The sequence below is a fragment of the Ambystoma mexicanum genome, chromosome 7p (genome assembly GCF_040938575.1).
Source record: "Ambystoma mexicanum isolate Mex_15411 chromosome 7p, UKY_AmexF1_1, whole genome shotgun sequence".
NCBI lineage: Eukaryota > Metazoa > Chordata > Amphibia > Caudata > Ambystomatidae > Ambystoma > Ambystoma mexicanum.
Genome location: NC_090939.1, coordinates 196,638,112 through 196,653,660, shown reverse-complemented (window position 1 = coordinate 196,653,660; position 15,549 = coordinate 196,638,112).

Below are 15,549 nucleotides of genomic sequence, written 5' to 3'. Positions count from 1 at the left end.
CCAATAGCAAATTGCACAAGCAGTGGATCACCTGAATTAGATTTTTAGCAATCAGGGCAACAACATAGGGTGAATAGCAAAATGCACAAGCAATGGGTCACCTGAATTAATGCACAAGCAATGGGTCACCTGAATTAATGCACAAGCAATGGGTCACCTGAATTCGATTTTTAGCAATCAGGGTCCTGGTACCAGCATTATTCAATCTTGATATTTCATATTTGAAAACATTTGAAGAAGGTATAAATATATTCCCACAAAAATTAGGCCACCTGCGAATCCCCTATTTGTGGACAATATTATGTTATTTGATAGAAAGCAAACAGGACTGCAGCCTGCTCTTTCTTCGTACAAAGATCATGTGAAACTCAATCATTTACAAATCAATCCAACAAAATTAGCAATTCTAATCAAAGTGGTCAGAACAAACAAATTTAAATTATCCTGGTTTGTAGAGGGAGAATAGATTGCCTTGACATCTCATTACATTTACTTGGGATTCACTATCCATGAAAAATATGGTATCAAAGATACCGTATTAAGACTAAAATGGAAAATGATTCTGCTTTTTTGGCTGAAATGCAGTAAAAATCAAGTTCAAATACTGTAGTTTTACATTGACACCCTTAACGAATTGTTACTGTTGGAAAGTTATCCCATCATTATGATATGGTTGTGAATTTTCTGTTGGAAAAAATAACAGCATGCCCATGCAAACATTTCTCTCACTTATGTGTTTACAAACCTATAAACGGGTAGACAGATAAAAACAGCATTTTTTATGTTGCACCCGTTTTTCGAGTTACCTGTGTGCTGTGGAATGAAGCGCTTTACCATTTGTTGGCTTGGTATTTGGATTTTGATGCTGGTCGTCTACATTCACCAAACGTTTCTGTATTTATACTTTCTCTTTTTAAGATTATGCTAATTCATGTTCTGGTGCAAAAATTCGAATTACTGAAAGATTTTCAAACTCTCAAGGGATCGGTTTTTGTGAAACGAATGTCAGCGCTGTGTGAAGCTGAGGAACTTTGTCTTTACACACTTTGTGAAGTTAACTGCAAAACCTCACAAACTTCATAAAGTTGGAATTTCATAGCACAAACCATTAAATGCCTCCAGCTCAGGTTTTGGTGCATTTAAATGAACATATCTGTTTCTAAGTTGAAACACTTGTGTATGGGCGCGTTATAAATGCCATATCATATCATATCATATCATATCATATCATAACATATCAAGTTTGAGAATGGTGCTCTGGGGATGCTGCATTTTTTCCCCTCCGAAAGCAGCTGCAACCAAAAAAGAAATTCTGGCAATGTTACATTTACTAAAAATATTAAATAAATAAAAAAATATATATACATATATTTATTTACTTGAAAGGGAAAAACAGACTCTCACACAGACCAGGGTGCAGTGGCATTCAGGCAGTTGTTTAACAATAATATACAAACTTGATCCCAAGTGTACAGGAAGTCCTTTATTAAAGCATTTTTATGGACAGGAGGGCAGTAAAAATAGAGAAACAACGCGTTTCACCCTAAACAGGCTTCGTCAGGTTTGAGTGCAAGAAAAAGAGGACTGGTGCTTTATAACACATTTCTGTCCTACATTTCTGTTGTTAGCAGTGACCATTGAACACTATGGGTAAGTAACATGTTGTATCCATGCATGCCGCCATCTTGAAGTGCCCTGAGTTAATACAAAGCGCATTGATGTAACTTTCTCAAAGGCACACACTTTACCCATACAGATACTTGTTTTCAGCAGTGGGCTTTGTTTGAAATATTTAAATGTAACAGCCTGGCAATATTTACAACCACCGTTTACTGTTTTTTTTTCTGATCATTTGATTGGTTATCTGCAACAATGGGCTATGTGAAAATACAGCAAGCCTAGGACATTTGCACACCGTTTTCATTAAAACATATGACATATAATATAAAGCTCAACAGGGTAAAAGAGTAAACAACATAGAAAATGTGATCAGTCAACACGATCAATGAACCCAAGTGGGTATATCACATACCTGCTGTATTTTCTAAATGCCCGATGGATGTATCATTCAGCTAATATTATTGTCTATAAAGTGCAATGTGCTATGTGCAAAATGGAATATTAGGCAATGCTGCGCAATTGGTGTATTTTGCTGCTAATAGGTTGAATTGTAAAGTGCGTTGTGCTGTGTGTAAATGAATGATCGGATTCATACATCGCCCCCTGTAATGCTAGATAGTTATATCTAGCAGGTGATGTATTTAGCTATAAAGTGCTGTATGTTATGTGCAAATAGACTACCAGCATGTTGCTTCTTTGTGCAGTGTATTCACAGGGCATTGTGCAAATAGCAATTGGCAAGTTCTCCATTTATGGGTGCTCTTGCCATCTAAATATGTAAAGTGCAATGTGCTGTACAGACTGATGGTACTGTTGCTATAAATGCCGGTTGCTTAATGTAAAGCCATCTCAGGCACCACGCGTGCTGTATTTGGCAATGTGTTCACTAGGAATTGTGCAGATAATAATCCTCCACTGTGGGTAATCTGGACCTCTGAGCGGCTAACGTGCAGTACGCCTAATGTGAGGTCATCACATACCTCATATATAGTGGACTATGCAATGTATTTGCCAGGCATTGTGCAGGTAGGGGCTAGCATGTTCTCCCTTGTGGGTACTTTTACCCTCAAAGTGCATAATGTGCAATGTGCTATATAGACTAGTAGTATTGTTGCTGTAAGTGCAGGTTGCCTAATATAGGGTCATCACATGCACCACACACAAAACTGTATACAATGTATTCACTAAGCATTGTGCAAATGGCAAATAGACCAAGTGCAATGTGGTATCCGGACTGATAGTAGTGGTCTAATGATGGTTATTGTACTATATTAGACTTGGGAGGATTAGGGTGAACCTATCATGCTGTGTACTACACGGCCTGATTGATCTGCCTCTGCTACTGCACCTGCAGTTAACATACACTTTGCGTCACATGCTTACAGATATTACACCAGAACCTCTTGCATTAAAAAGTAAATAAAAACAACAATGTGAAAATACACAGATTGAAGATAAGTTAAAAACATCAGTGAACGTTCAACCACATTTGAAACCACAAAATACCAATATTTACACACGCTTTAAGGGTGAAAAACCTTAGAGTTCAAAGAAGTCCACTTGTTATTTGTCAGAGCCACCATGATGTTATGGTTCTTACCTCTGGCTCAGACTGTTTAATCACCCACAAAAGTATATCATTCTTCATCTCGATTGTGGCCTGCTGGAGATTTGATGTTATAATCCATTATATAGCGAGATTCCATTTGTCTGAGCCTCTATTTGAAAGAGGAGGAGTTGCCTTGATGTTTATCCTCAAAATGCTTGTGAAAGGGGTAGGCCATGTCTCGGTTTTTGATTGCTCATAGATGTTGTAAAATGCACAGCCTTACCTCCAATTTGGTGCTGCCTATGTACCAGAGGGTACATTCACAGGTGATGGTGTAAATTGCAAATTGTGAAGCATTTGATCTCTTTCTTAATTTAGACTTCTTTCCTTGTCCGAGGATGGGCGTATTTTCTTATGTTCAACCCAAAACGGCACGCTTTGCACTTTGCACAGGTGAAAAAGCCAGTTGTTTGGTTAGGAAGCCAGCTGCCCGCTGTTTGGGCGTTAATAGGTTGGAACATACTTGGTGATAATATTGTTTAAATAGAGGCCGGTTTCCTGTATGCGACTGTTGCCTTTGCTTGAAGGAGATTACTAATGTCTTTATCTCTCTTTAATAGATGGCAATGTTTACCCAAAATGTGCCTTATTCCTTTTGCACCTAAGTTGTATGTAGTGATGAATCTGATGCTATTGTCACCTTTGTCTTGGGAATTTCTGAGCTGGGTCTGATCTTTGGCAAGTGTATCCTCCCTGGTTTTACTGCAACTTCCGTAATAGGGTTTATTGATAGTGACTTTTAGGTATCCTCTCGCCAGAAATCTTGCATCGGCCTTTTTGTCATTGCTTTCCCAGGTTACCTTTTCACTCCAATTCCTCTTAATTCCAAGGAACTCACCATACGGTGTGCTGTTTTTGAGGCAGGTGGGATGTGCACTTGTAGCATGTAAAACAGCATTTGTATGTATATACATATATATATATATGTATATATATATTTACTTATACACAAACACGCACACATGCATATGTGATACATATGCAGTTTCACAATTTGCAATGACTATTTTAGTAATTTGACTGTCAAGGAAATAGTAAAAATGATATATATATATACCCCCTACCTACATGAACAAGCAGTCGGAGTACCGCAAAACGCGTCGTTGTGTTAATTCAGGTTCCTCTTTCCTATGCACTTTTGATGAATAAAGAACATTTGGTGCTGCCTGATTTTGCCGTCAAGCCTTTCATTTTGCTGAAGATTGGATTTTCTTTGTTCAGCTGCTCTCGGGAGTGCAACCCGCTGGTTTTGCCCTGTTCAGAGGCTCAATTTTCATTTGAAAAAATAAAATAAAAAATATATATATATATATACATACATATATATATATATATATTCACAAAGTAAGGCAGTTAAGCCCTCATAGTATGGAGCTGCACTCCCATCAGCCTGGAATTACACCAAACAGCGGCTCCAATTGCCACAAGTAGAAGGCTTCAGAAACACCAAAAAACTGCCCAAAAGACAGTTGTAGAAAAGTAGAAAAAGAATGTTTATTAAATGGTAGTAGTTTTAAAAAGGCTTCCCAAGATTGGAGAGGCTAGCTGACGCGTTTCACCACACTCCTGTGGCTTATTCACAGTTACTCCTCCCTGTGGTTGGAGCCCGATTTTAAACACATAGAATAGTTTAACAAACAGTGAAAAGGCGACTTACTGGCTATTGCAAATGCAGTCAGCCATTATGGAAAGGGTTCATGAACCTTTCAGCATTTCTGTGCATTAAGTTCACAAACAAAATTGCGGACATTCAATGTATGTTCATAACACAGAAATGTACAATGCTTCATTAACTGTAAATTGGTAAGTTTCACAGTTGTTTCTAATTGCATCCATAGTCGATGCTAAATAGTACAAATATTCAGACATAAAACTAATCATTTAAACGCATGAGGCAGACCGTCATGTATAGTGTCAATGCATAGTGCAAAAGTGAAGAAACGCAAGCCCAATTGTCATCATTTTTCAAAAAAATGTATACCTATAATATATAATGTGATAAAAGGCAAGTGCCTAGCATCACTATGATATACGTATACATGATACTAGCAACCAATAATAAAATCTGTATATATGTGTGTATTAAGTATTCCTTATATTTTGTATTTTTTGCGATATATGCAGTGTAAGAGAAAATGGCAGAACACTACAGAAGCATAAATACATTCTGTGATGGAAAAGTGGGTGGGTAGTGGTCAAGTGGCTGGGGGTAGACTGCATAATGGTACAGAAAGTGTGGGTAAAGAGTATGGATAGAGAAAGACATGGTGGGGGTACAATAGTAGTACTAAAGATATAAGCATGGGGAGAATCAGGGTTATATGAGAATGGAGATAATAAAGAGGCAGTGAGTATAGTGCGTGGTTGGGGTAGTAAAGATAGGGGGACGTTCGGTGAATGTACATAAAGTGGGATACAGTATATGTGCAATGGTATGGACACTATCCATGTCTAGGGTAATATGAGCACAGTGATTATGTGATAATATGCACTTTTCAGTCTGTAAAAAAAGAAAATATAATGATTTAGAGATCATACTTTTTGAAACACAATTAGTTACAGTTCCACAAATATGTTTGATATTTTTGACCCTCATAACTGGAGGTACTCCATGGAATAGGTGCACTGAAAGTTTAGGACAAGTGCAAGGAAATAAACCTTTAGCCGAGGTAACCTGTGTACAAAAAGGGAAATAGTTGAATATGAATGCTGTTATATGAAGCCTTGCTCTAAGGTAACTTGTGCTAATTTATTAGGCAACATACCTTGAAGGAGCCAGCAGCTTCCTCACAAAAAGGCAGAGTCAATCCTGGTTAATGCATGGATAAGAGTCCCAAATGCCTACTGTGCCACTGGCAATGGCCAGTGGTTTTTCACCCCCAATGTCACAATAGCTGTAAAAAAGAAGAACACATACCCTCTGCCATCTCTACTCTTATATAACCAAGGTTATCGGGAAATACAATCATAGGAATAAATGCCTCTCTGCCCCCCAAGGCCCTCACCAAGTGTACCCCTACTCTGTGTCTGCTTCCTACTTACCCATGATGGCCTCATCAACTCCCCTGCCCTCCCCTATTCACCCCACAGCACACAGTGTTTCTGTGATGCAGTTTCCTTTGAAATTTCAGCTATTCGCGGCTATAGCCGAGGCTACATAAGGCTTTGTGTTGCAAATTCAGTCCCTAGACCCCCTCCAAATTCCAAATTTCTAGCCACCCCCACCTGTAGCCTAATCGTATTTGCATGTTTTTTGACCCGCAAATGGCTTTTTTCCTGCATTCATTTTCCAATACCCTCGGCTATAGCAGAGGCTATCTCTAGCATTGAGAAAAAAAAAGATGGTGGATATTTCATTTCTAAAAACACCCGGTTTTTGAAAATTACTCGAAATATGTATCTTGGGGAACAGGCACCCTCTTTTCCATCAAATATTAAACAAACTACTCTGCAGAATAATCCCAAGCCACAAAAAGGCTTCAGTAAACGCTTTGTGTCCAAGTTATTTCAGACCTGGCCCAAATCCATCCAGCAGTTTGGGCTTTGCGGTCAGGCTAAAATTGAGCCTTTTTTTGTCTACGGGAAAATGAATGGAAAGTAGGCCACAAAATCATTACCAAACTTTGAGGTCTAGGGTGAGCCAGTGCATCCCTAATTGAATTTTCCGAGGTTCCTATGGGAGTACGACTCACCTTAACTATAGGGCAACGACCGCCACCCTATCTATATACATAAAAGTCAAAAGTTGTCTGTTTGTGGGTTTGTGTCTTGGCTAAGTGTTGGTGTATGGGAGGCGAAGGCATATGAGAGGCAAAAAGCGAAGTCATATGGAAGGCAAAGGTGAGGCGAATGGTTGGCGAATGGACCTGTGAGGTGAAGGTGAAGGCAGGTATCATTCCAGAAGTTTCAAAATTGTTGCTATATAAGGAGGTACGACAGGCATTTCTGTTACTCTCTTACAAATAGTGCTGAAGTGTTATTTCAAACATGGATGTGTGGACAAGCCATCCTTGCTGGTAAAACATTTTTTGTTCAATGAAATTAATGAACAGATTCAGGATATGCTTCCGGGAACAGTTACTGAGCACAACTCAATCGATACGGTGGTGGATGCCGAAGAAGCTGTAAGCTATCCAACAGAATTCCTCAGCTCACTGACCCCCCAGGAATACCACCACATCACCTTCGACTGAAAGTTGGGTCACCCCACATGCTGCTTTGCAACCCACACACACCTTGGCTGTGTAATGGCCCAAGGCTGTGCGGTAAAACAATTGATGCCCACTGTAATTGAAGCAACAGTGTTGACCGGGAGGGTAAAAGTTAAAGATCCCCCACACTCCATTCATTTCGACAGAAATGCCATTTGGTTTCAAGCGCCTACAGTTTGCGGGCAGGCCAGCATTCGGTAACACGATCAACAAGGCACAGAGCTATTCAATCTGGTATCAACTTGGAATCTCCATGTTTCTCCCACAGGAAGTTTACATGTCACGTGTTCCAGAGTGGGCTCCCTGAATCAGTTGGATATCTTTCCTCCAACTGGAAAATCCAAAAATGTATTTTATAAACAAGCCTTACAATGAACATGTACTTTGGTAAAATTAAACTTTAGGTCCATAGTTGTTGGCACCATAAGCATCATGTCACCCTTCATGCTACTCTGGAATCTCCATGTTGGTCACACGCAGCTATAAGTTTCAGAATGAGTATTTACAAAGAACAGCATTTTTTGTTGTATAGTCTTTAAAAGGAAAGATTTTTTAAATATTAAATAATTGAAAAATGTATTGAATTTTTCTTTTCACCTTTCTTATGGTGCCTTTCTGAACAGCGTAAAGCTACCTTAAGGTATTTCTAACAAATAGTACCTATGAGAAAATGAAATCCCGGGCAACACCAGATATATAAGCTAGTAATAGATAAAACAGAAAAACTGTTTGTTTGTAACTCATACAATTCCATACTGTTCCACCAATCTGCACGAAATGTTGCACAGTTACCTGTTAGGATCCTCTGGAAGTCACTGGTTACATTACATGTGGACACCCCACCCTGTTCCCCGGAATCCAGCCCCTGCACACATGAGGCAGTTGCCTGGAAGTGGCAAAACATCAAGATGGTCATAGAAGGACTGAACAGGGCTCATTTCAAGCATCTGGAAGCCAGGAACAGAACTTCAAGTCCCACTGAGACCTTGAAAACACTGTGTCAAGGCCCGAGCATGCACCGTCTTAGAGATATTTGCATTGCAACGCGCAAAACATAAATGTGGTCATAGAAGGACTGGACAAAGCTCAATTTAACAGTCTCGACACCAGGAACACATCTGGAAGGTCCCCATGGGATCTCAAAAACCATGTTTCAAGGTCCTAGGAAGCACAGTTTCCGAGATATCTGCACTGCAATGCACCATAACATACTTCACTGCGCCAGGGTGAGGCGGCAGGTGGGGAGAGAGCAGACAAGGTCTGTTATGTCAGACAACTCACGTTCTTCCTCACCTCCCTTGGAAACAGAGGCTGTTTGCCAACGGGTGCAAAGAAAGTTGTGTTTCTTGGGAAAGGCTAAAATGGCGCTCTCACCTGAGAAATGTCAGGTGGTTTTCTTTGTACGGTCTTTGGCAATATCCTGCCCTTCATGCTTAGGACACAATTCCCCTTCCTGCAGATACCACATTGTCAGGCAGCACAGGCTATGAAAGCATATTCTGAACCACGATATATAGCTGAGTGCTGTTCAATAAAATTACAAATATCTATCATATTCTTTTGAGAAACAGTGGTAAACATCATTTTACTAGGAAAGAGTTAGAAATCTAAAACCAAATCTCCAGGTGGGGGTCATTATGAATAAGCAAGTGATAACAGATGTGTTTTAAGGGATCTATGACAAGCCAGTAAAGTGGGGGTTCAGATGAATGGGAGGGAGGCATAGCATTCATGCAATGGTGCCAGCAGCACAAGAGGACTGTGCACAATAATGGTCATGTTTTAGGTAGGTCCCAACTTTGAGGGGGCCTCGATCCTCTGGAGATGTGGAGTTCAGCTGACACATCTGCTGGCTGGCCCATTACGACTGCCATATAGATGATGCTGCAGATATTGAAAAGTGCTTGAAAGTGAATTGGGGGCCACTGGGGAGAAATCAAGTTTCCAGTGCCAGAGATCAGATGGGCCGCTGAGTGTAATATATCCTTGAGAGGTGTCTATGATGAAGCTGGCATCAGTACCATCTGGAGGGATAGCACAAGAGCCTAGAAGGCAGTACTGAAGTTCTGAGTGGCACAAAATAAGTTAGGAACTTCTGAAGAAGAAATAACTGAACACATTAAAAGGGGACATATAAGAGATATGAGATTGAAAGTTAAGATTGGGATCAAGAGTAAAAGCACAAGACAAGCCAGAGAAAACTAGGGCTGATTTAATCCAAGCAATAAGAATGATGAAAGCTTTTGAAGAAGAGATGGAAGAGACAAAAAAACTCAGTTTTAGATGGATAAGTCCTAGAGAAATAAAATGCATCTAATCCCTGATGACACTGAGACAGTCCAGCACACCGAGACAGTCTAGCTGGAGGAGGAATTCCACTGGACTGGACACACTAATATAGACCTAGGTGACATTGACTTACTGGTGGACCTTCAGGTCTAACCTGCAAACCAGATCTCCCAGAGGTTTCATGTAGATGTTAAACAACATTTGTGACTGTACCAAACCCCCTGGGAAAGTGCCCATCACATAGGTAGAAAGCTTAAACTGACCTATCCCACCTGCAAAACCTGCACCACATTACACAGAAAGAAAGCAAACCTGACAATCACAAGAGGTTCAGCCAAACCCATATTGAAGGACAAGATGGCAAGGAACACCTCGTGGTCCACAGTGTTGAGTGCCACTGAGAGATCCAGATGCGTGAATGGACAGGTGCAACCAGTGTGCTGCATAAACAAAGGGCCATCCACCACCTGCAGGGTAGCAGTCTTCGTGCTGCACTGGGAACAGAAGCCAGACTTATAGTCCCACAACAAACAGCGATGTGGAAGGTGTTAGGAAAGCTGAACTGCTCAACATTGTTCAGGGACTCGAACTAAAGCATGTAAAATGGGCAATGGGTCAGTCATGGGCTTTATCCAGGGGTTCGACCCGAGCTTCATTACCAAGAGAAGCACTTAAGCATTTATGAATAAGTCAAGAAAGCAAACTTGGCTAAAACCAACATAAATAAGGACAAACCAAAAATAAGAAATTATATCAGGAATAGATTATATCAGGAATAGATTTTATAAAATGAGAATTGAGTCAACAGGATGGAGCAGTGGAATGGGGAACTTTAGAATAAATAATGGATTGAGTTTTTTCAATTTTGCCACAGAAATAACAAAGTGAATTAACCAAGGTGGAAAAATGAACAGTGGTTGGAACAGGAGACCGATTTACATAGGGCTTGATCACCTTCATTAATTAATGACGTCACTTGGAAGCAGATGGAACTTGAGTAACTAGAAAGTGATATTTGGCAGCATGTATATGACTTTACAGAAGTTCCCAGGAGAGATGAATGCTAAACCAATAAAGATGGGTCTTGATTAGCTGTACAGAGAAGTTTCAGTATGCTTGATAAGCTTTGTTTTTCCTTTTTTGACTGGGGAGTAAACCAGGGAGCTGAGGGACAGGATTAACTATGGAATAATTGCACAAGATAAGCTAATATACTTCTGGGGACACAGCTGATAGTTAATTGGAGGCCAAGGTGTTTACATTAGTGCACAAAGAAAAAGACAATTTGCAATAGAAAGGTGACAGAAATGTGTTCTAAATTACTGGAGAAAGATCTGGTGTAATGTGTCAACCTAGGAAAAGGGTCAATAACAGATCCAACAGGGAGAGAGCAAACAAAGGGAATCTTCCAGAAACATGTTTGTATTTGTATTTATTTGAAAAACAGGGATGTCATTTTCGATCTGAAATGACTTACAATAACACAAATAGTGGAGGCATTCCCTGGTAGAATGTCTGTACAATAAAAACAGAGGTGAGACTAAGTGTTGATCCGTGTTTAAAGAGGAGACAGAGCTATAATGTAGATGCCACACATATAAAGGACTCCCATAGTAGGGGAACCACAAAGGGACCAGTCGTGGTTAAAATGATAAACATCAGATTTAATAGAATTAAGACCTAAAAAGTGATTAAATAGTGCGGTCCACAATACATACAATTCATAAACATTTTAACACAAAGCAAACAGTCGTTACGTGACAAGCTAGGATTAGCTGATTGACAGTGTATCAAAACATGGACACACTCAACATCAGGAGGTACGTTTTACAAATAGTGCAACGTACCCTACAGTAATTAGAATTAGTATGTCAACAAATTGGTGACTCTGGTGACAGTACAGAGTATTAGCTCGACATGTTTCAGTTCCTACAGTTATTATGGAACATTCATCAGGAGGTATATAGGTGACCACGTAACCAAGACAACATTCAAAAGAAAAATAATGACATTTGAGGTATTCGTAGCATCTGCAGAGTAAAAGACAAAAAAAGCGCAAAACATAAGCTTAAAATTAGCCATTATTGTTGCATGTTCAAAATACATGAACCAAGGTATCTAAATAGAGGGGAATAAGTACCTCCACTGATGCCTGTGGGTGCTCTCTACTCGAAAGGTAGTAGGCGGTGTAGGACCGAAGGTCGTCCCTACCTAGGATATAGAAAAAACATCCAAATGAGCGCTGAGTAGTAGCTCACTACAAAAGCAGGATCTGTGCTTGGGCTTAGCAACTAGTGAGACTAGTGTAGCATGAAAAACCATATGAAGAGGAGTCTAGGTGAAGGAAGCCCAGTGCTGAGAGACGAAACGAAATATCCACAGTGTGCCCCATATATTGCCAGAAGCTAAGATAAAGTCGATGACTAAAACCTAAAGAGGTTATTCGTGGCATAGGGCCTCATTACGACCCAGGCGGTAAGTTACCGCCTGGGCCGTGACTTTACCACCATGGCGTAAACTACGTTTACGCCATGGTGGTTGGCGGACTTACCGCCCCATTCCGACCTAGGCGGGGCGGTAAGTCCCCAATCCCCATTTACCCTTCCCCATTCCCATTGTTGCCCCATAGGGCATAATGGGAGTGGGGAAGGCGTTAATTACGCCACCGTAAAAGCAGGTGTTAAAAGCACCATGGCGCTAGGGGACCTCGTAATTGGCGGTAAGGGGTCGGCGCAGCTAACGCTGGCGTTAACCCCTTACCGCCAGGGTCGTAATGAGGCCCATAGTCTCTAGTCTCGTGCGATCCCAGTAACAAGATACCCCAGTGTGGAGGGATCTCAAAAACCGAGAGGCGAGGTGACCAAAGTATGTAGCTACACGGAACAGAGCGTACCGTCCATAGAAGACGGCCAGTGACACTCAACAGTAAACAACTGATCATCAGGCAATACCTTCGATTTGGTAGTAAGAGCGTCGGTCGTGACCGAATCCAGCGGATGGCCCCAGGATATGATCCTGCTACCAGCGCTAATGCTGTGTAGTCCGTACGGAGAGCGCCGTCTGCTACGGAGGCAGCAATGCAGCAGGACTGGACGACCGATGCGCGAATGGTAGTCAAGGAAATCCAGTAGTCCTACAACTATGTCGGGTGAGAAAAGAGATGCAGAACAATGTGGTTCGACACGGCAGCCATCATGGCATGGCTCAAACCGAACAAGGAATTGATAATAAACCACAGGGAAAAGATAAGTACTGAAACAAGCTAACAGAGGAGACACAAAAGCTGTGACAATAGGATCGGTACTCCTTGTGTAGATCAGGAACCATATAAAACGTAAAAATTTTTTTTAAATTGAAACGTAAAAAAGATATATTTAATCGCTAGAGACAGTAAAGGAAAGCAATTAAATCGTCCTGCCGGCCTGTAGGGGGATAAAGGTGGACAGTATGCCTTACAGGTGTAAAAGACATAGTAGGGAGGACAGCGAGTGTCACGAACACAAGCTCCACTCTGCTAGACTACAAACTAAGTAGCACACAGAATACACAAACCGATGGTAAGGAATCAGGTGAGTGTGAGCGATTAGATGTTGTACCATTCAATAGAGTCATTAAGACCCCTGATGTCACTCTGCAGAGTACATATCATCTTTTGTTCCATATGAAGCAATTTTTTCTCCCGGGTGGCATAATTAGATCCTTTAAGTGATAACAGTATTGTCCATTTGAAATCCTCGTGATGATGCTTCAGAAGATTGAAATGTTTCACCATGGGGGCATTTTCAGTTCTGTTCTTGAGACAGCTCCGGTGTTCCATGATACGAGTTTTGGCTTTGCGGATTGTTTTCCCTACATAGTGCAGTCCACATTTACAAGTGATCAGGTACACCACAAATTCGGTGTTACAATTAATCAGATTTTTCTGTGTCCAGAGCTTTGAAAGGCCAACATCTACATTTTTAGTTATAGAGGTCAGTTTACAGACCCCGCACGAGCCACAAGGATAGTGACCGGTAGGTTCAGGTAGACCCCATAGGGTGGTTAATAGATTTAAGTTTGCTGTTGCTAACCCTGTTGCCTATCGTCGTGCTCCTTTTATAAGCAAAAATCGGCACATTCATAGTAGGAGAGGTAGTTTGAAAGATTTTCCAATTCTTCTTGATGATGTTGGTGGTATCAAAGCTCTGGTTAGAAAAGGTATTCACACACACAATACGATCATCTTTAGGTTTAACTGGTTTTGGTTCCAATAGTGCTTCTCGATTGTTGTTGAAAGCCCTTTTCTAACCAGAGCTTTGATATCACCAACATCATCAAGAAGAATTGGAAAATCTTTCAAACTACCTCTCCTACTATGAATTTCTACCCAGGAACCCAGATTAACCACCCTATGGGGTCTACCTGAACCTACCGGTCACTATCCTTGTGGCTCGTGCGGGGTCTGTAAACTGACCTCTATAACTAAAAATGTAGATGTTGGCCTTTCAAAGCTCTGGACACAGAAAAATCTGACTAATTGTAACACCGAATTTGTGGTGTACCTGATCACTTGTAAATGTGGACTGCACTATGTAGGGAAAACAACCCGCAAAGCCAAAACTCGTATCATGGAACACCGGAGCTGTCTCAAGAACAGAACTGAAAATGCCCCCATGGTGAAACATTTCAATCTTCTGAAGCATCATCACGAGGATTTCAAATGGACAATACTGTTATCACTTAAAGGATCTAATTATGCCACCCGGGAGAAAAAATTGCTTCATATGGAACAAAAGATGATATATACTCTGCAGAGTGACATCAGGGGTCTTAATGACTCTATTGAATGGTACAACATCTAATCGCTCACACTCACCTGATTCCTTACCATCGGTTTGTGTATTCTGTGTGCTACTTAGTTTGTAGTCTAGCAGAGTGGAACTTGTGTTCGTGACACTCGCTGTCCTCCCTACTATGTCTTTTACACCTGTAAGGCATACTGTCCACCTTTATCCCCCTACAGGCCGGCAGGACGATTTAATTGCTTTCCTTTACTGTCTCTAGCGATTAAATATATCTTTTTTACGTTTCAATTTAAAAAAAGATTTTACGTTTTATATGGTTCCTGATCTACACGAGGAGTACCGATCCTATTGTCACAGCTTTTGTGTCTCCTCTGTGAGCTTGTTTCAGTACTTATCTTTTCCCTGTGGTTTATTATCAATTCCTTGTTCGGTTTGAGCCATGCCATGATGGCTGCCGTGTCGAACCACATTGTTCTGCATCTCTTTTCTCACCCGACATAGTTGTAGGACTACTGGATTTCCTTGACTACTATTCGCGCATCGGTCGTCCAGTCCTGCTGCATTGCTGCCTCCGTAGCAGACGGCGCTCTCCGTACGGACTACACAGCATTAGCGCTGGTAGCAGGATCATATCCTGGGGCCATCCGCTGGATTCGGTCACGACCGACGCTCTTACTACCAAATCGAAGGTATTGCCTGATGATCAGTTGTTTACTGTTGAGTGTCACTGGCCGTCTTCTATGGGCGGTACGCTCTGTTCCGTGTAGCTACATACCTTGGTCACCTCGCCTCTCGGTTTTTGAGATCCCTCCACACTGGGGTATCTTGTTACTGGGGTCGCACGAGTCTAGAGACTATGCCACGAATAACCTCTTTAGGTTTTAGTCATCGACTTTATCTTAGCTTCTGGCAATATATGGGGCACACTGTGGATATTTCGTTTCGTCTCTCAGCACTGGGCTTCCTTCACCCAGACTCCTCTTCATATGGTTTTTCATGCTACACTAGTCTCACTAGTTGCTAAGCCCAAGCACAG